We start from the raw sequence: 22,202 nt of genomic DNA, 5'->3' as shown, positions 1-22,202 counted from the left end.
AACTAGAATAAGGCATGAATTTTACTCATACTATTTTCTTCGCTGGGTATAAGAATTTACTACTGAACAAGAAAATTTTATTCACCGATAACAAAGCATTCGTAAAAATAAACAAAAACTGAACTAAAACCAAGTTTCCTCAAAATTAGTAAAATTTCTTATAAAATGATAATTGCGACTTCCTTTATAATAGAAAGTTTTTCATACATACGAACAAACACTTGACATAAAAAAATATTTTAGTTCATTCGTACTAAGAAGTATGCAATCCTTTCAAAACTTAAGGAAACACACTTGTTAGAATACTTGTTAGAATTTTCCTATATTTCTATTGTCTACCTGTAATCGATACCTGTCATCGTAATCGATGTGTTTGCGCGTGGGTTGTTTTTTTAGTTGGAATCGCGTTGTTGTGGTATACGGAGAGATTGTGAAAAAATAATATGGTAAAATAATATAATAAATAACATATATAAAATATTTATTATTTTAAATTAGTGAGAACAATTTTCGTTTTTTGAAAATAAATCTATCAATGTTCGTGATGGCGTATAAAGAAAGAAAACACCAGCAGAATAACAACCCTTTCATTTGTCTTCATTTTGGAATCTTCAATTAACAGGTAATATTCAGTGACGCTAACCTTTTGTAACAAAAATGGTTTATGATTTTTTATATTTGTAGGTATTGAAATTATAAAAGGAGGACAAAATCGTTAGGCAGCAACTTATTAAAAGTGAAAGGTACAAGAAGAAAAATGCGTTTTACAGTTGATGACATTACATGGAAATTGGAAATAGTGGAATAATAAACTAGTATTTCAAGGCCAGTCGATGCTGTTGATTCTTAATAAATATATTTAATATCTTAATAAAACGTGTATTTTATTGATGAAAAAATTGCCTATATAAATAAATAAAATTGTATTTAAAAACGAAGGTAAGCAGTTCTAATTATGAAGTAAACGTTTTACCACAAATGTGTAAGATTTGTCCAAATGAATGAAAAATTTTCAATAAAATTATTCCATATATGAATTCAAATCAGTTAAATTTTTTCATTCTGTAGTATAGTGGTACATAAATATAGGAAAACGTTAACTAATATATGGAATGCATTATACCTAATTTCTACGAAAATCACATCGTTCAAACAAATAAAAATGTCTTTGGCGCTATACGAAGTTCAACTTTCTTCACAATGAGTTCATTTTAACTTAAAGAAGGGGTCACTTTTTTCTGGGTGTACGCAAATTAATACAAAATTGGCATTGTTCAATATTAAAAAAATTGAAAATTTTCTCCACTAAATCTTATTTAAATTAAACAATTAAAACCATTCGCCAATCTACATAAAATTTCACTTCATTTTATATCATAGATAAAGCCATTAAAAATGGAGAAAATATCCTTAATTGGATTTCATGCACTGAAAAAACAGTGAACCTACCAGGAAGAAAACTTTTGATTTTGATTATTTTAAAAAATTTTGAATATTTTTGGAAATTGTTAACTAAACAGTATTAAAGGGTGATTTGTTAAGAGCTTGATAACTTTTTTTTAAAAAAAAACGCATAAAATTTGCAAAATATCATCGGTTCTTTATTTGAAACGTTAGATTGGTCCATGACATTTACTTTTTGAAGATAATTTCATTTAAATGTTGACCGCGGCTGCGTCTTAGGTGGTCCATTCGGAAAGTCCAATTTTGGGCAACTTTTTTCGAGCATTTCGGCGGAATAGCCCGAATTTCTTCGGAAATGTTGTCTTCCAAAGCTGGAATAGTTGCTGGCTTATTTCTGTAGACTTTAGACTTGACGTAGCCCCACAAAAAATAGTCTAAAGGCGTCAAATCGCATGATCTTGGTGGCCAACTTACCGGTCCATTTCTTGAGATGAATTGTTCTCCGAAGTTTTCCCTCAAAATGGCCATAGAATCGCGAGCTGTGTGGCATGTAGCGCCATCTTGTTGAAACCACATGTCAACCAAGTTCAGTTCTTCCATTTTTGGCAACAAAAAGTTTGTTAGCATCGAACGATAGCGATCGCCATTCACCGTAACGTTGCGTCCAACAGCATCTTTAAAAAAATACGGTCCAATGATTCCACCAGCGTACAAACCACACCAAACAGTGCATTTTTCGGGATGCATGGGCAGTTCTTGAACGGCTTCTGGTTGCTCTTCACTCCAAATGCGGCAATTTTGCTTATTTACGTAGCCATTCAACCAGAAAGGAGCCTCATCGCTGAACAAAATTTGTCGATAAAAAAGCGCGAAACACATTTCGAACCGAACACTGATTTTGGTAATAAAATTCAATGATTTGCAAGCGTTGCTCGTTAGTAAGTCTATTCATGATGAAATGTCAAAGCATACTGAGCATCTTTCTCTTTGACACCATGTCTGAAATCCCACGTGATCTGTCAAATACTAATGCATGAAAATCCTAACCTCAAAAGAATCACCCTTTACAAGCGCTGGCATCGCGCCGATATCACAAAAATAAGTAAACATTTTTCGACAAATTCAAGAAAATTTATTAGACATAAATAGTTGTTTTCACTTTTTAAACAAAATTTTGTAGTTTGAAGGAAAAAATTGGAGTTCAAAATTGCAAGAATGTCTTTAGTGACATACGAAGTTCATGATGGACGCTTTTGTAGTAAAATTTACAAATTTGAAGAAATAATGAATTATTTTATGACATATACGAATTTAGTAAATCTCTATCCTTAACTTGTGTATAATTTTTTTCCATCTTTTAGCTCATTTAACTAACGTACGCAAAAAATTATTAGAGTAAATGAAACTTTCACCAAATATAATAAGTTCATGAACTAAAATATAGTTAAATTGGCTTTAGTGAAATAGTGAGTTCAATTTTTTTTGAGTGTGGATATAGCTATCATCCACAGATAGTAAGCAAGTGACTTTCCCTGCTGTCCTGTATAATCCTGTAATATTTAAATTAATATATAGTATTTTTTTAATTAAAAAAAAAAACTAAGTTTAATTTTACAAAATTACTCTTTTGAAATGATTCGGCAAAAATGTCAGACTTTCTGATAATTTTAATTGCTAAACCTTTGACTCTCCACCGCAGTCTCCTCAAAACACTACTATTTTTATTATGACTGCTTTAGCTCAATCTTTTGTTACGGAACCTCTACCACACTCTCCTCAACATAGTACAACTTTTATTCTCACTGCTTTAGCTTAGTCTCTTGTAGTCAATGCTCCCGCAATGACTCTCAAATTTACAGTCAGCATATCAAAAGCCTAATATCACAACAACACACATATACACAATGATCCAAAAGAATAAACAACATCTCAAGTGCAGATTAGTGGAAGAACTCAACCAACACCCATTCTCTTTCATCCGTTAACAAAACATCTGTTAATCTATACTCGAATAATATAAAACAGTAATGCTTCCATGATAATCGGCTACGTTGGAGCGAAGTTAACATATGAAGTTTACAACATCACCTTCTCCAAGCTGTTAACATTCAACAACAACACTCTGTTTATTTATTTTACAGTTTTAACTAAGTTTTGTTTAAACAATTTTGTTGCCTTTAGGTGTGTTTTACTATAAGTTTCTCGTTTTAAAGAAGATCGCTCTTACTCTCCAAAAAGATCTCTGCTAGCAATTCATAGGGAGTACTAAGAAGGGAGATTTAAAGAGAAACAAGTATATACGGCCGTAAGTTCGGCCAGGCCGAAGCTTATGTACCCTCCATCATGGATTGCGTAGAAACTTCATCTAAACACTGTCATCCACAATCGAATTACTTAAGTTGCGGTAACGCTTGCCCATGGGAAAGGTATCTTAAAACCTCCTAACACCATCTTCTAAATTGTATGTAGGTTAGGTTAGGTTATGTGGCAGCCCGATGTATCAGGCCCACTTAGACTATTCAGTCCATTGTGATACCACAGTGGTGAACTTCTCTCTTATCACTGTGTGCTGCCCGATTCCATGTTAAGCTCAATGACAAGGGACCTCCTTTTTATAGCCGAGTCCGAACGGCGTTCCACATTCCAGTGAAACCACTTAGAGAAGCTTTGAAACCCTCAGAAATGTCACCTGCATTACTGAGGTGGGATAATCCACCGCTGAAAAACTTTTTGGTGTTCGGTCGTAGCAGGAATCGAACCCACGACCTTGTGTATGCAAGGCGGGCATGCTAACCATTGCACCACGGTGTATGTAAGTCCATACGTGGTATATATTAAATCAAATAAATCAAAAAAGATCGATCCAATACGTATATAATTCAGTTTGACAAAGTAGACATACAATTTTGACAACATTTTCTACAGAAATAAAATTTTAAGAAAATTTTCTATAGAAATAAAATTTTCACAAAATTTTCTATAAAAATAAAAATTTTGATAAAATTTTCTATAGAAAGAAAATTTTGACAAAAATTTCTACAGAAATAAAATTTTAACAAAATTTTCTATAGAAATAAACTTTTGACAAAATTTTCTATAGAAATAAAATCTTGGTAGATTATTTTTGGCTCGAGTGGCAACCATGATTATGAACCGAATAAAATTTGAACAAAATTTTCTATAGAAATACAATTTTGACAAAATTTTCTATAGAAATAAAATTTTGGTAGATTATTTTTGGCTCTAGTGGCAACCATGATTATGAACCGATATGGACCAATTTTTGTGTGATTGGACCAATTTTGGTATGGTTGTTAGCGACCATATACTAACACCACGTGCCTAATTTGAACCGGATCGGATCAATATTGCTCCTCCAAGAGGCTCCGGAGGTCAAATCTGGAGAATGTTTTATATGGGGGCTATATATAATTATGGACCGATATGGACCAATTCTGGCATGGTTGTTAAAGATCATATACTAACACCATGTTCCAAATTACAACCGGATTGGATGAAATTTACTTCTCTTGGAGACTTCGCAAGCCAAATATGGGGATCGGTTTATATGGGGGCTATATATAATTATGAATCGATGTTGACCAATTTTTGCATGGTTGTTAGATACCATATACCAATATCATGTACCAAATTTCAGGAGGATCGGATGATATTTGCTTCTCTTTTAGGCTTCGCAAGCCAAATCTGGGGACCGGTTTATATGGGCGCCATATACAATTATGGACCGATATGGACGAATTTTTGCATGGTTGTTAGAGACCATATACCAACGTCATGTACCAAATTTCAGCCGGATCGGATGAAATTTTCTTCTCTTTGAGGCTCCGCAAGCCAAATCTGGGGATCGGTTTATATGGGGGCTATATATAATTATGGACCGATGTGGACCAATTTTTGCATGGTTGTTAGAGACCATATACCGACACTATATACCAAATTTGAGCCGGATCGGATGAAATATGCTTCTGTTAGAGGCTCCACAAGCCAAATCTGATGGTCCCTTTATATGGGGGCTATACGCAAAAGTGGACCGATATGGCCCATTTTCAATACCATCCGATCTACATCGATAACAACTACTTGTGCCAAGTTTCAAGTCGATAGCTTGTTTCGTTCGGAAGTTAGCGTGATTTCAACAGACGGACGGACGCACATTGGGGTTTTTGATACCAAAAATGGGAATTAATTGAAAAATGAAATTTAGGAGAACCGAAAAAATTTTTATAGTCGGTAAAAGTACACAAAATTCCACATCACTAGCGCAAAAATTGTGTCTTTGACAAGTACCGTTGTGTCACTATATGTGTTTGAAGTTGGAGTTATTTTACGTTTTCCTTGCGTGCGATATAAATGTAATTTATTGGTGTCTTAAAAATTAGTTTTGAGTGTTTTCTAAAGCGATAATTAAAAAAATAATAATGGAACCTCCATCCTCAGGTTAATAAGATTATTTTTGTGTTTTTTATTTTTATATTTGACTTGTGTTATTATATGAAATTTGGTTTCGCTCGTAAGTCTTTAAATTAGAGGATTTCGAGAAATATGTCGACAAATAGTTGTGAGTAAAGCCAAATTAAGTAAAAAAGTTTATTTTTTCTAAAACAATAAACTCTTTTGAAAGCATAGATGAAAAAGTTGTCTGCACTTTTTTGCACATTTCGAAATTAAATGGAAATACATTTTTCAACCCCTGGTACTATATGTCCCCAACTGTTCACAAATATTTATTACTTGGAGCAGAAATAATTAACCACGCTTTACTTCCAGTTGGACAGTTGTCGGAAGAAGCGCAAGAACCTAGAAACAATGATTTTAAAAATTTTAGAGAGCATTTTTTGCGAAAATGTTCTATGAAAAAGTCAAATGAAGATATATTTAAAAGACTGTTAATTAACATAATTCGGATCCAGTTATATCAGAAATGAGAAATTAAAAGAGAAGAAACCCCACAATTTGCCTATGGAAGCAATTCAAATGTTGATATTTGAGTCAAATCTTGATGGTGATCAAAATGCCAGTGTTGATGATAATGATACATATAGTAATTTTCTGACGATGATGATAATAATTGTTAAGAATCAGATCAAAAAGCAGATATTCATTTTCTTTTTTTTTTGTTGCAAATTAACTAATGGAAAACAAATAAAATGTGGACTAAAAAATATTTAAAATTTGATTGGTTTTATGTCTTTTAGTGAATTTGGCCGAAAAAAGTTAAAACTATAAACAGGAAAAGCTACTTCGAATTAATTCCCACTTTTGACATCAAAAACCCCACTGTGGGACGGACGGACGGACGGACGGACATGCTTAGATCGACTCAGAATTTCACCACGACCCAGAATATATATATACTTTATGGGGTCTTAGAGCAATATTTCGATGTGTTACAAACGGAATGACAAAGTTAATATACCCCCATCCTATGATGGAGGGTATAAAAATTCCAAACAAAAATTGTAAAGCCTTTCTTTAAAAAAGATAATTAGACAAATTAGAGAACAAAATAATGAATTACATTCGTTTTTTCCTAATTCCAAATTACATTTTTCGAAGTTATGAAGAGAGCAATTATACGGACACGCATACGAACAAAAATTTTCTTTGCCATACCTGTACCAGGGCTGCAAATTTTGTGATTTTTTTGGTGATGTTTTGCCTCGGAAATTATGGTATTAGCTCCGTTAGACATTTTTTAAAGAATTTCCCACTTTTTTTTGAAAACGAAAGGCAATCGAAAGGCAAAACACTCAGAGTACAGAGAGTTAAACTTTCTACCTTTATTTTAGAAAATGAAAGGCAATCTATGGGCTCAGAGATTAGAGGTTTAAACTTTTTAAATTGTAAGGCAATTGTTTAAAATAGTTAGGGACTTAACTTTGGCCTTTCGAGTGTTGTAAAAATTCGTATAAAAAATCTTGGTTCTTGGTCCACACTCCTTAACAAATGTGAAACGTAAACTTTAACTCGCTTGAGAGTGATTCATTAGAAATACATTTTATGTTGAAATCTCCGTGCAAATGTCACAAAAAAGAACATTGGACACATTTTGCTTGCCTGAAAATTTTAAAACATAAAATCCATTCTTTAATGTTGCGGTGACCGTCTCCGAAATTATTGCAAAAAATGAGCTATTCTATTCTCTCTACGTTCGATATACTTAGATTGGGGCATTTTATTTATTAACATTGTAATAATGACATTAGTTCAAATAGTTGTTACAATGACCAATATCTCATGCCGCACCAAGAAAAATGAAAACCAATTTTTAAAGATTTTTGTGAAACAGGCTAACAAAGTCAACTTTTTGAAATTTGTAATGTTTCTCAAAAATTAAGTAAAATCGAAAACAGTGTTTTTTTCTAATTTACTAATATTAAATAAAATATGTTTTTTTACCAGGGCTCGAATTATCGACCTTTAATGTTTTCGCTTTTCGCTTATCACTTATCTTTCTTTAACGCCATTAATAGTAAAAAAAGCGACTTTGAAGTAGAAAGTTAAATTGTGGCAGTGATGCCAGGTAATTTTTGATTCTTCCCCCCAAATCTTAAGAAAAAAACCCCTAAATTGGTCTAGACCTTTTTCAAAAACCCCCAAAAATTTTATGTATGTAAATAGTACAAAAAGAGGCCAAAAATTTCAGTAAAAATCCTGTAGTTATACACTTATTAAAAACTTAAATTTAACACAAGTATAAAAACTGAAAGAAGATTTTTTCTGAGGAACAAAATTTTAGACAAAATAAGTTTTTTAATGCTAAAAATTTTCTTTTGAAATAAATAAAAATCATTACACCACTTGTCACAAATTCGGGTTTGATTCCTGCTTCGACCGAAGACCAAAAAGTTGTTCAGCGGTGGATTGTCCCACCTCCACCCAGAGAAGGAATATGATCACCTCAAACATGTTTTAAGAGCAAAATGTTATTTTTGGGTGGTGACCATGTAACATGGTTTTCGCAACCATGTTATTTTCTCGGAAATCATGTATCTGATTTCGGCAAGCAGGTTATATTTGACGATAAAATAACATTTTAGTGACAAACATGTTACATGGTCACCACAAAAAAATAACATTTTGCTCTTGAAACATGTTTGAGGTGATCATATTCCTTCTCTGCGTGTCAGTAATGCTGGTGATATTTCCGAGAGAAGTTCACCAATGTGGTATCACAACGGACTGAATTGTCTAAGTGAGCCTGATACATCGGGCTGCCACCTAACCAAACCTAACCTGGTTTTTAATTGTATCAAATATTAAAAATGCCCCTTCAACAGATGCGTTTAAAAAAGAATGTCATTGCATACTAGCTTGTATTTAGGAACATGGGTTGACTTCCCTTATTTTTTTCTCAAAATTCATGCCAGAGTTGTTCCAAATTTTGTTGAGAATTGCTCCACTTTATAAGATCTAAGGGCGTTTTCGTTTCGCAAAAAATATGTTGCCCTGGTGTTGCACTTCTTTTTCCTTCATTGTATTTTCGCTCAAATAATAGTGTCATTCCAAAGTTATTGTTAATTCATAATATTGTGAGGGATAGAGGATCCAAAATTTATGACAGTGTCCTTTATATTTGGTAATCAATTTCGAGAATGTTGCACCTTTTTTCCCAATCGAAATCGCCATAATATATTTTTTTTACCTCCAAAAATCCCCCCAAATAAATGTTACCCCTAAAAATCCCCCTAAACGTGTAAAAAACCCCTAAATTTGGGGGAAACCCCCCAACCTGGCAACACTGAATTGTGGCATACCTAACTGATAACGAGGAACGATTAGTGGTGATTTTTGAAGTTCTCTTTCTCTCTTTGCCTCTCTCTCTCTCTAAGAGTTTGCTTGGACAATAGTTTGCAGTGTGATCGGATGAGCATTTTCGCATCTAAATATTAGTAGTTTGTACATTTGTGCAAATCACATCACAAATTTAGCGATGTCTGTCTGTCTGTCTGTCTCTAGGTTTTTTTCGTGGCGTATTTATTAGGCCTGGTGCCTGCATTATACAATGACAAAGAATCAAATTTCCAAATAACCATTGCCCGCAATGGAGTGTTTCTTGGAAATATTTTTGCATAAACCAACGAAAAATGTTGATCTTGCCCTCTGTTACAGATCTAGTATTTCCTAAAAAAGTAAAACTTATAAAAAATCCCGCACAATGTGATTTAATTTTAGGCTACTTTAGTTTACCTAAAAAACTAAAACCATTAAAATTTCACTCGACCCTTAAGTTAGATGAATTTTGGGTTTAGTGGTAAAAGGATGTTGAATTTTTGTGGTACCAAAAAAAAATCTTTTTCTGACGTCCAGATTTATAACACATCATAAATCAATGTCAAATTTTTGTTGTTGTTGTTGTGACAGGGGATACAAAATCTTGCCTTCGACAATATAAAAATCATTGAGCAGTTTTTTTTAGAGGCAGGATTTTATGTTGGATTTACAGACAAATTCCTTCTGAGAAATGAGACTAGAATTTTTGAATAGGTGGTAAGGGGTTTGGTTGGGCGCTTGGTAAAGAAACACAAATATCTTCCCTTTAGCACCACTAAGGCAACAAAGGAAAAAAAGTTTCAATTCAAGCGAAAAAAATAGTTTTCTGAGCCATTAGAGTGTAAACATTTATGTTGCAGAACGGCAAAGGGCCGCAATTTGCCACAGCGAATGGTTTTTGTGTGTATTTCTGGGTGGAGGCGGGGGTGTGGAGTATAAGAGCAATAGGTTTTGATTATAAGTGGGCAAGCAACAAAACGAAAAAGAAAACACACGTACTCACTCACTTACCCATATACTCACCCGTACATACTTACGTTTTGAGCTCAGTAAGAAAAACACGCACTCATCGTTTCGAGGTTTGTTTTTTTTTTGTTGTACACAAAACCAATACCAAAACATAACTTCGCTCTTTTGGCTATACTCGTATTAAGGTTGCAAGAGACCTTCATTGAAAGGTAACATTAATGTGTGGTGAAGGTTACTTTTGATGCTGTATACAGTGCTCGCCTACGCCACTTTCACCCCTCGCCATGCGACTAGAAAATATCGTCACAAAAGGCACGTAATAGAGAAATATTGTATCGTTTTATTTCGGTCAGTAGTTTGCCATTCGAATTAAGTTTAGCTGTTTATTTTTTTGGCGAAAGGGTTATAAAAAATGTGCGGGAAATTAAAAATAAAATAAGTATATACAGCATTAAGTTCGGTCGGGCCGAATCTTAAATATCCAGAAATTTTTGTCAAAATTCTATTTCTATAGAAAATTTTGTGAAAATTTTATTTCTATAGAAAATTTTGTCAAAATTTTATTTCTATGAGAAAATTTTATTTCTATAGAAAATTTTGTCAAAATTTTATTTCCGTAGAACATTTTGTCAAAATTTTATTTCTATAGTAAATTTTGTAAAAATTTTATTTATTTAGGAAATTTAGTCAAAATTTTATTACAGTAGAAAATTTTGTCAAAATTTTATTTCTTTAGTAAATTTTGTAAAAATTATATTTCTTTAGGAAATTTAGTCAAAATTTTATTACAGTAGAAAATTTTGTCAAATACAAAATTTTAATTTTATTTTTATAGAAAATTTTGTCATACTTTTATTTCTCTTAAAAATTTTGTCAAAAAGTTATTAATATAGAAAATTTTGTAAAAAAGTTATTTATATAGAAAATTTTGTCAAAATTTTATTTCTATAGAAAATTTTGTCAAAAAAGTTAAAAAGTTAAAAATAAAACACTTGACGAAAACATTAAACCTAAGACTATTGAAGAGCCGGACCATAATAAGGATAAGTCATACAAACCCATGACTTACGTTGAAGGATTCTCAGAGCGTTTTTTCAAATCGGAAGTATATAACAAGGACAAGATTCAAATTGCTTCACGCACATCGAGAACAGTAAAGGAATTATTCAGCAACACAAAGTCAAAAATAAAGAATGAGGACAGGAGTAACATAGTGTACAAAATTAAATGTAATGGAGACAAGTCCAACATATGCCCAATGGCATATGTTGGCACTACAATGACCAAACTTAAGACAAGACTTTCGTCGCATAAATCAGACCTTAAAGCTGTAGACAAATCAGTAGAGCAAACAAGTATATACGGCCGTAAGTTCGGCCATGCCGAATCTTATGTACCCTCCACCATGGATTGCGTAGGAACTTCTACTAAAGGCTGTCATCCACAATCGAATTACTTGGGTTGCGATAACACTTGCCGATGGCAAGGTATCGTAAAACTTTTTAACACTGTCTTCTAAATTGTAAGTTAGTCCATAAGGGGTATATATTAAACAAAAATAAAAAGGCCGATTAAGTACGTATATAATTCAGTTTGACAAAATTTTCTATAGAAATAAAATTTTGACAAAATTTTCTATAGAAATAAAGACTTGACAAAATTTTCTATAGAAATAAAATGTTGACAAAATTTTCTATGGAAGTAAAATGTTGACAAAATTTTCTATAGCAATAAAATTTTGACAAAATTTTCTATAGAAATAAAATGTTGACAAAATTTTCTATAGAAATAAAATGTTGACAAAATTGTCTATAGAAATAAAATGTTGACAAAATTGTCTATAGAAATAAAATGTTGACAAAATTTTCTACAGAAATAAATTTTTTACAAAATTTTCTATAGAAATAAAATTTTGACAAAATTTTCTATGGTAATAAAATGTTGAAAAACATTGCTATAGAAATAAACTTTTTACAAAACTTTCTATAGAAATGAAATTTTGACAAAACTTTCTATAGTAATAAAATTTGACAATTTTTACATGGCTGTTAGAGGCCATATACTAACGAAATGTACCAAATTTCAACCGCATCGGATGACTTTTGCTCCTCCAAGAGGCTCCGGAGGTCAAATCTGGGGATCGGTTTATATGGGAGCTATATATAATTATGGACCGATATGGACCAATTTTTGCATGCTTGTTAGAGACCGTATACTAACATCAGGTACCCAATTTCAAACGGATCGGATGAATTTTGCCCCTCCAAGAGGCTCCGGTGGTCAAATCTGGGGATCGGTTTATATGGGAGCTATATATAATTATGGACCGATATGGACCAGTTTTTGCATGGTTGTTAGAGACCATATAATAACACCACGTACCAAATTTCAATCGGGTAGGATGAAGTTTGCTCCTCCAAGAGGCTCCGGAGGTCAAATCTGGGGATCGGTTTATATGGGAGCTATATATATTTATGGACCGATATGGACCAATTTTTGCATGGTTGTTAGAGACCGTATACTAACATCAGGTACCAAATTTCAATCGGATCGGATGAATTTTGCCCCTCCAAGAGGCTCCGGAGTTCAAATCTGGGAATCGGTTTATATGGGAGCTATATATAATTATGGACCGATATGGACCAATTTTTGCATGGTTGTTAGAGACCGTATACTTAGACCACGTACCAAATTTCAACCGGATCGGATGATTTTTGCTGCTCCGGAAGGCTCCGCAAGCCAAATTTTGGGATCGGTTTATATGGGGGCTATACGTAAACGTGGGCCGATATGGCCCATTTTCAATACCATCCGACCTACATCAATAACAACTACTTGTGCCAAGTTTCAAGTCGATAGCTAGTTTCGTTCGGAAGTTAGCGTGATTTCCACAGACGGACGGACAGCCGGACAGACGGACAGACGGACAGACGGACGGACGGACGGACATGCTTAGATCGACTCAGAATTTCACCACGACCCAGAATATATATACTTTATGGGGTCTTAGAGCAATATTTCGATGTGTTACAAACGGAATGACAAAGTTAATATACCCCCATCCTATGGTGGAGGGTATAAAAACAGCACTTGCAGCTCACTGTGCAACAACAGGACACAAGCCCAACTTCACAGACGTCGAGATACTTGCTCAAGAGAATAATCATAGACGAAGATACACTCTTGAGATGCTCAATATAATAGATCTCTCTCCTGACAAAAGAATGAATTTCAAAAAAGACACGGAAGAATGCGCCAGAATGTATCGACATATTATAAACAAGCATCGACACAAACGAAGTTTAGTGTACGGTGAATTGCGAAACAAACAGCAGCACAAGAACTCAAGTTAGTTATTTTTCGATAAAATATATTTTCAATAACAATTGTGATTTTTGTGAACATTAACCCCCATTTTCAGGAAGCTCCGTTAGTGCTACGTTAGCTAACAAACTTTTAAACCGTACTATGGACATGTCTGTCATCTTGTCTATATATTCCATATGCCAGTTAGGAACTTAACTACTAAAAAAATTTCAGTTAAAGTTAACCTGAGAGAAGATATTTCGATTTTACTTTCTGTTAACTGGGAGTTAAAGTCTAACGGAGATACATGAAAATGGCCGTAAATGTAATTTAATTTTTGTATTTTATGTAGATACAAAATCCCAGAAGATGGTTAGTGGCACTAACCGAAATATTGAAATAAATATTAAAACAAATCAATAATCGATTGTTTCTATGACCTCAAGCCGAACAAAATTAATAATCAGAATAAACATAAAATAGGTCAACAACACTCAAAAATATTTTTAAAAATTTTATTTCTATAGAAAATTTTGTCAAAATTTTATTTCTATAGAAAATTTTGTCAAAATTTTATTTCTATAGAAAATTTTGTCAAAATTTTATTTCTATAGAAAATTTTGTCAAAATTTTATTTCTATAGAAAATTTTGTCAAAATTATGTTTCTATAAAAATTTTTGGTCAACATTATATTTCTATAGAAAATTTTGTCCAAATTTTATTGCAGTAGGAAATTTTGTCAAAAAAGAAAAAAACAAATTTCAAAATTTTATTTCTGTAGAAAATTTTGTCAAAATTATATTTCTATAAAAATTTTTGTCAACATTATATTTCTATAGAAAATTTTGTCCATATTTTATTACAGTAGAAAATTTTGTCAAAATGTTATTTCTATACAATGTTTTGTCAAAATGTTATTTCTATACAAAATTTTATTTCTATAGAAAATCATGTCAAAATTTTTTTTCGCTAGAAAATTTTGTCTTTATTTTATTTCTATAGAAAATTTTGTCAAAATGTATTTTTTTTTAGAAAATTTTGTCAAGGTTTGAAGGTTTCAAAATGTTATTTCTATAAAAAATTTTTTCTAAATTGTATTTATATAAAAATTTTGTCAAAATTTTATTAGAGTAGAAAGATTTGTCGAAATGTTTTTTCTATAGAAATTTTTGTCAAAATGTTATTTCTATGGGAAATTTTGTAAAAATTTTATGTCTATAGAAAATTTTGTCAAAATTTTATTTTTATAGAAATTTTTGTCAAAATTTTATTTCTCTAGAAAATTTTGTCAAAATGTTACTCCTAAAGAAAATTGTGTCAAAATTGTATAGAAAATCATGTCAAAATTTTATTTCTCTAGAAAATTTTGTCAAATTTTTATTTCTATAGAAAATTTTGTCAAATTTTTAATACTATTGAAAAGTTTGTCAAAAACTCCAAGTATTCTACCAACCTAATTTTAATTAATTTCGTCAAAATATTATTCCTATACAAAATTTTAATTTTATTTTTATAGATAATTTTGTCAAACATTTATTTCTCTAAAAAATGTTGTCAAAATTTTATTTCTATAGAAAATTTTGTCAAAATTATAATTCTATAAAAAATTTTGTCAACATTATATTTCTATAGAAAATTTTGTCAAAATTTTATTAGAGTAGAAAAATTTGTCGAAATGTTTTTTCTATAGAAATTTTTGTCAAAATGTTATTTCTATGGAAAATTTTGTAAAAATTTTATGTCTATAGAAAATTTTGTCAAAATTTTATTTTTATAGAAATTTTTGTCAAAATTTTATTTCTCTAGAAAACTTTGTCAAAATGTTATTCCTAAAGAAAATTGTGTCAAAATTGTATAGAAAATCATGTCAAAATTTTATTTCTCTAGAAAATTTTGTCAAATTTTTATTTCTATAGAAAATTTTGTCAAAATTATATTTCTATAGAAAATTTTGTCAAAATTACATTTCCATAGAAAATTTTGTCAAAATTTTATTACAGTAGAAAATTTCGTCAAAATATTATTCCTATACAAGATTTTAATTTTATTTTTATAGCAAATTTTGTCAAACTTTTATTTCTCTAAAAAATTTTGTCAAAATTTTATTTCTATCGAAAATTTTGTCAAAATGATATTTCTATAAAATTTTTTTTTGTCAAAATTTTATTACAGTAGAAAATTTTGTCAAAATGTTATTTCTATACAATGTTTTGTCAAAATGTTATTTCTGTACAAAATTTTGCCAAAATTTTATTTCTATAGAAAATCATGTCAAAATTTTATTTCGCTAGAAAATTTTTTCTTTATTTTATTTCTATAGAAAATTTTGTCAAAATTTAATTTTTGTTAGAAAATTTTGTCTAAATTGTATTTCTATAAAAATTTTGTCATAATTTTATTAGAGTAGAAAATTTCGTCAAAATGTTATTTCTATAGAAATTTTTGTCAAAATGTTATTTCTATAGAAAATGGTGTCAAAATTTTATTTCTATAGAAAATTTTGACAAAATTTTATTTCCGTAGAAGAAATTTTTTTCAAATTTTTATTTCTATAGAAAATTTTGTCAAATTTTTATTACTATTGAAAATTTTGTCAAAAACACCAAGAATTCCACCAATCTACTAAACAGTACAAAATCTATCATTTTTGGTAGAATTCTACCAAATGTGGCAATCGAGAACGATGTGCAAAATATTTGTTTCTCATATTGTCGTGCTAAAACAATTTTAGATTTTGAATTTCGGACAAATCATCTGACATATTTAGGGGTGTCTTGACTCCCAAAATGGCAAATCGCGAAATCGGTCTGACACACATCAATTCGGCTCACCTATTTTTGGGCCTACAGTACCTTTACATTTTGAATTTCAGGCGAATCGGATAAATCTGGAAGCTCAAGAGATTAAATCGAGAAATCGGTCTATACGGTGGCTATACCAGAACATGAACCCATATATTCGACATACATCTTTGTGGACCTAAAATAGCTCTAGATTTCCAATTTAAGACAAACGAATGAGCGGTGTATACGATAGCTCCATTATTAAAGGCCAGAAGGGCAGACAGACATGCTTATATCGTCATAAAATTTCTCCCTGGTCAAAAATATATATACTTTATATAGTCGAAAATCGATATTTCGATATGTTACAAAAGGAATGGCAAACTTATTATACCCCCATAACCATTCCATGGTGGTGGGTATAAAAATACAGAATCTGGTCGATTTGTTCGATCCATCATCAATTCTATCGAAATTTTTTTCTAGACTTTATTTGCTTTCTTTCTCTCTGTCCCTAAATCGTCAATAAAACCGAAATGGTGTGTAAATATAACCATAACGTTAGGCGAAAAAAAAAATCCATGACCAACAAATATAACAACATTCTATTTTCTTCTTTTTGTTGTCACAATTTAGAAATTTGCTAAGCGATGGCAACACTATTCCATTTTCTGTTAAGGAATTAGAATAGATTTTAATGTGGCGACACGCCGCTAGCCGTCACGGTATTGCGTCGCTGATTGTTGGCTGTCCATAAGAAATACACGTAAACGAGTGATCGTCTACCGCCTATAGCTCTGATTGTATTTAAACACATACTGATTTGTTCGCATATAAAATAACTCACCCCACCACATTCCCCTCAGCAAAAAATACAACTGCATTATTCTTATTGCTTTAGCTTATGCTCTTACTACCAATGCTCTCACAATGACTCTCAAAATTTCGTACTTCCCCATGTCTGCATAAAAAAAGCCAACTAAACAACTGTTACCCAAACAGCTATTCACAATAGCAAACGCAACGTCAATATTTTTTTTAAATGCATATTGCTCCACAACCACAACAAATTCTTAGCTCTACTTTGCAAAATTTCTTTAATTCCATAATAATACAATGGAATGACTGATGTTTTTCCATCTAAAACATTTCTCCCCATCAAATTCCTCTCAGTGTATGCATACAAATTACAATAGCTTTACTCTTAATGCTTTAGCTCCTGCTCTGGCTACCAATGCTCTCACAATGACTGTCAACATTTCGTACTTCCCCATGTCAGCATAACAAAAGCCCAAACAGCTATTCACAATAACCAACAAAACCTCAATATTTTTTTATGCAAATTTCTCCGCAACCGACTATTAAAAAAACAAAAATAATTCTTAGCTTTACTTTGCAAAATTTCTATAATTCACGCCAACACAACACAACAGAATAACGGATGTTTTTGGATCTCTCTCCCCATCATAAAATACAATTGCATTACTCTCATTGCTTTAGCTCACGCTCTTACTACCAATACTTCCACAATGACTCTCAAACTTTTTACTTCCCCATGTCAACATAACAAAATTCATTGTTGAATTTTTATCTTTGTCATATTTAGTATTACTCCTAAACTGGATCAGACGATAGCACCAGATAACCGAGAAGATCTAGGTTTTCAGTTAGTTTCCAACATTTTTCTGTATTAATTTATTGAATATATTTGAAATTCGAATTTCTAGCTAGTGTAAGAATATTTGACTCTATGTTCTCATGGTCATATCCGAGGAAAATTTTGTTATTGATATAGAGTGTTTAAGTTGCTGCAATTGTTAGAAAGATTGTAATCAATTTAGCATTTCAGTAGCAAAATGTTTGTATTTTCTCTAAAAAATTTCTTGATGATGTCTTAACAGGTTATTCGATACTTAAAGGCAACTCATTATCGATTTCTTTTAATTGCCATTTCAATAACCCTCAATTTTCATAAGCTCTACTTACTACAAATTGTACAAAATTCAAACAAAATGCAATCCAACATCAAGAGGTTGAAAAATGGCAGCGAAATAACGCGAAATCGAATGAACGAAAACAAGAAACAAAATCCATTTCATGGTTGTTGCTACCTATGTTTTCATCGAAATATTGTCATTGGACCATGGTGTGGTGGTACCATGAAAACCACTAACACTAAGATCACCATAACCACTACCATTGCTGCTGCTGCTACTACGCCCACCACCATTACAAGCATCACCAACAATGTTATCATCACGTTTGAAAAACATGTACTGGCCACTTCATATTATGAAGGATTTGCAAGGACGGTTGTATTCCCTTTAGTAACAAAAAGGGTGAAAACATTAAAATGGTTACAAGGAAAAAGAGAAAAACACGTGAACAAATGCAATAGCATAACAAAAAAAAAAAAACAACTATTGACGGCAATGACATTTATGGCGACAATGTTTTGCCATAGTTGCAAAAGCAAGTTATGGGTTGACCTATGTGTACATTTTCTCTTAGTGCAAGATTTGATCCATAAGTCCATACTTGTGAGTGAGCCATGAAAAAATTTTCTTTAGAAATAAAAATTGACAAAAATTTCTACAGAAATTAAGTTTTCACAAAATTTCCTATTGAACTAAAATGTTGACAAAATTTTATATAAGAATAAAATTTTGAGAAATCTTTCTACCGAAATAAAATTTGATAAAACTTTCTATAGAAATAACATTTTGAGAAAATTTTCTATAGAAATAAAATTTTGACAAAAGTTTCTTTAGAAATACAATTTTGACAAAATTTTCAATATAAATAAAAAATTTTGACAAAATTTTCTATAGAAATGAACTTTTGAGAACATTTTCTTTAGAAATACAATTTTGACAAAAATTTCTACAGAAATTAAATATTCACAAAATTTAATATACATAAAAAATTTTGACTAAATTTTCTACAGGAATAAAATTTTGGCACAATTTTCTATATGAATAAAATTTTGACAAAATGTTCTACAGAAATTAAATATTCACAAAATTTCATATATAAAAAAAAATTGATTAAATTTTCTACAGGAATAAAATTTTGGCACAATTTTCTATATGAATAAAATTTTTACAAAACATATAACTAATATGTTGACAAACTAATATGTTGACAAAATTTTATATAAGAATAAAATTTTAAGAAATCTTTCTGTAAAAACTAAATTTTGAAAACATTTTCTATAAAAATAAAATTTTGACAAAATTTTCTTTAGAAATAAAATTTTGAGAAAATTTTCAATATAAATAAATAGTTTTGAGAAATTTTAATAGAAATAAAAATTTGATAAAATTATCTTTAAAAATAAAATAAAGAATATTGGATAAAAATAAAATTTTGTCAATTGACAATTTTTCTAAAGAAATAAAATTTTGACAAAATTTTCTATAGAAATAAAATTTTAACAAAATTTCTATATAAATAAAATGTAAACAAAATTTTCTATATAAATAAAATGTCAACAAAAATTTCTATATAAAAAAAATTTTGCAAAATTTTCTTTAGAAATAAAAATTGCACAAAATTTTCTATAGAAAAAAAAAAATTGACAACATTTTCTATAGAAATAGAATTTTAACAAAATTTTCTATATAAATAAAATGCTAACACAATTTTCTTTAGAAATTAAATTTTGACAAAATTTTCTATAGAAATAAAATTTTGACAAAATTTTGTATAGAAGTAAAATGTTTACAAAATTTTCTATAGAAATAAAATCTTAATAAAATCCCTATAAATAAAATATATGTCTATAAATATAATAAAAAATATAAATAAAATTTTAACAAAAATTTCTATACAAAAAAAAAATCGCAAAGTTTTCTTTAGAAATAAAATTTTCACAAAATTTTATATAGAAATAAAATTTTTGTAAATAAAATGCTAACATAATTTTCTTTAGAAATAAAATCTTGACAAAATTTTCTTTAGAAATACAATTTTGAAAAAATTTTCAATAGAAGTAAAATTTTGACAAAATATAAAAAATAATAAAATAAAAATAAAATAAAGTAAAGTATTGAAGAATATTTGATAAAAATAAAATTTTGTCAATTGATAATTTTTCTAAGGCAATACAATTTTGACAAAATTTTCTATAGAAATAAAATTTTAATAAAATTTCTATATAAATAAAATGTTAACAAAATTTTCTATATAAATAAAATGTTAACAAAAATTTCTATCAAATAATTTTTTTTTTGGAAAATTTTCTTTAGAAATAAAATTTTCTATAGAAAAAAAATTTTGACAACATTTTCTATACAAATAAAATTTTAACAAAATTTTCTTTAGAAATAAAATTTTGACAAAATTTTGTATAGAAATAAAATTTTGGCAACATTTTGTATAGAAATAAAATTTTGACAAAACTATGTATAGAAATAAAATTTTGACAAAACTTTGTATAGAAATAAAATATTTACAAAATTTTCTATAGAAATAAAATTTTAACAAAATTTTCTGTAGAAATAAAATTTTCACAAAATTTACAACATTTTTTATAGAAATAAAATTTTAACAAAATTTTCTATATAAATAAAATTTTGTATGGAAATAAAATTTTGACAAAACTTTTGACAAAAAATTTTCTATAGAAATACAATTTTGACAAAATTTTCAATAGAAATAAAATTTTGACAAAATTTAAAAGATAATAAAATAAACATAAAATAAAATAAAATAAAATAAAATAAAATAAAGTAAAATATTGAAGAATATTTAATAAAAATAAAATTTTGTCAATTGTCAATTTTTCAAAAGAAATAAAATTTTGACAAAATTGTCTATAGGAACACAATTTTGGCAAAACTTTCTAAAGAAATAAAATTTTTACAAAATTTTCTATAGAAATAAAATTTTAACAAAATTTTCTATAGAAATAAAATTTTCACAAAATTTACAACATTTTTAATAGAAATAAAATTTTATCAAAATTTTCTATATAAATAAAATGCTAACACAATTTTCTTTAGAAATTAAATTTTGACAAAATTTTCTATAGAAATAAAATTTTGTATGGAAATAAAATTTTGACAAAACTTTTGACAAAAAATTTTCTATAGAAATACAAGTTTGACAAAATTTTCAATAGAAATAAAATTTGACAAAATTTAAAAAATAATAAAATAAACATAAAATAAAGTAAAATATTGAAGAATATTTGATAAAAATAAAATTTGACAATTTTTCTAAAGAAATAAAATTTTGACAAAATTTTCTATACAAATAAAATTTTGACAAAATTTTCTATAGAAATAAAATTTTTACAAAATTTGGTATAGAAATAAAATTTTGACAAAACTTTGTATAGAAATAAAATTTTTACAAAATTTTTTATAGAAATAAAATTTTAACAAAAATGTCAATAAAAAAATTTTTGCAAAATTTTCTGTAGAAATAAAATTTTCACAAAATTTACAACATTTTTTATAGAATTAAAATTTTAACAAAATTTTCTATATAAATAAAATGCTAACACAATTTTCTTTAGATATTAAATTTTGTCAAAATTTTCAATAGAAATAAAATTTTGACAAATTTTGGGGAAATTTTGTATAGAAATAAAATTTTGACAAAACTTTGTATAGAAAATTTTGTCAAAATTTTATATAGAAATAAGTTTTTTTTTAATTTTAAGACAATTTTGTATAGAAATAAAATTTTGAGAAAACTTTGTATTGAAATAAAATTTTGAAAAAATTTTCTATAGACATAAAATTTTGACAAAATGTTCTATGGGAATAAAATCTATAGAAATACAATTTTGTCAAAATTTTCTATAGAATTAAAATTTGGACAAAGTTTTCTATACAAGTAAAATTTTGACAAAATTGTCTATACAAATAAAATTTTGACAAAATTTTCTACAGGAAAAAATTTTTATAAAATTTTCTATAGAATAAAATTTTGAT

At 29.0% G+C, this 22,202-nt stretch overlaps 1 protein-coding gene and 1 long non-coding RNA gene across 5 annotated transcripts in view; both read left to right on the top strand.

Annotated features, from left to right (window-relative positions):
• LOC142220253 (uncharacterized) overlaps window positions 1-22,202 on the top strand; it is a 346,247-nt gene that overhangs the window by 152,800 nt on the left and 171,245 nt on the right. The gene's annotated exons all lie outside the window — the stretch shown is intronic.
• Window positions 410-876, top strand: LOC142219635 (uncharacterized). Its single transcript, XR_012717681.1, has 2 exons — window positions 410-622; window positions 685-876. It is a non-coding gene; the product is annotated as an uncharacterized LOC142219635 (long non-coding RNA).

This window comes from Haematobia irritans, chromosome 1 (genome assembly GCF_050003625.1).
Source record: "Haematobia irritans isolate KBUSLIRL chromosome 1, ASM5000362v1, whole genome shotgun sequence".
Lineage (NCBI taxonomy): Eukaryota > Metazoa > Arthropoda > Insecta > Diptera > Muscidae > Haematobia > Haematobia irritans.
Note: the sequence above shows the minus strand (reverse complement) of the source record. Positions and strands in the feature narration are given on the sequence as shown.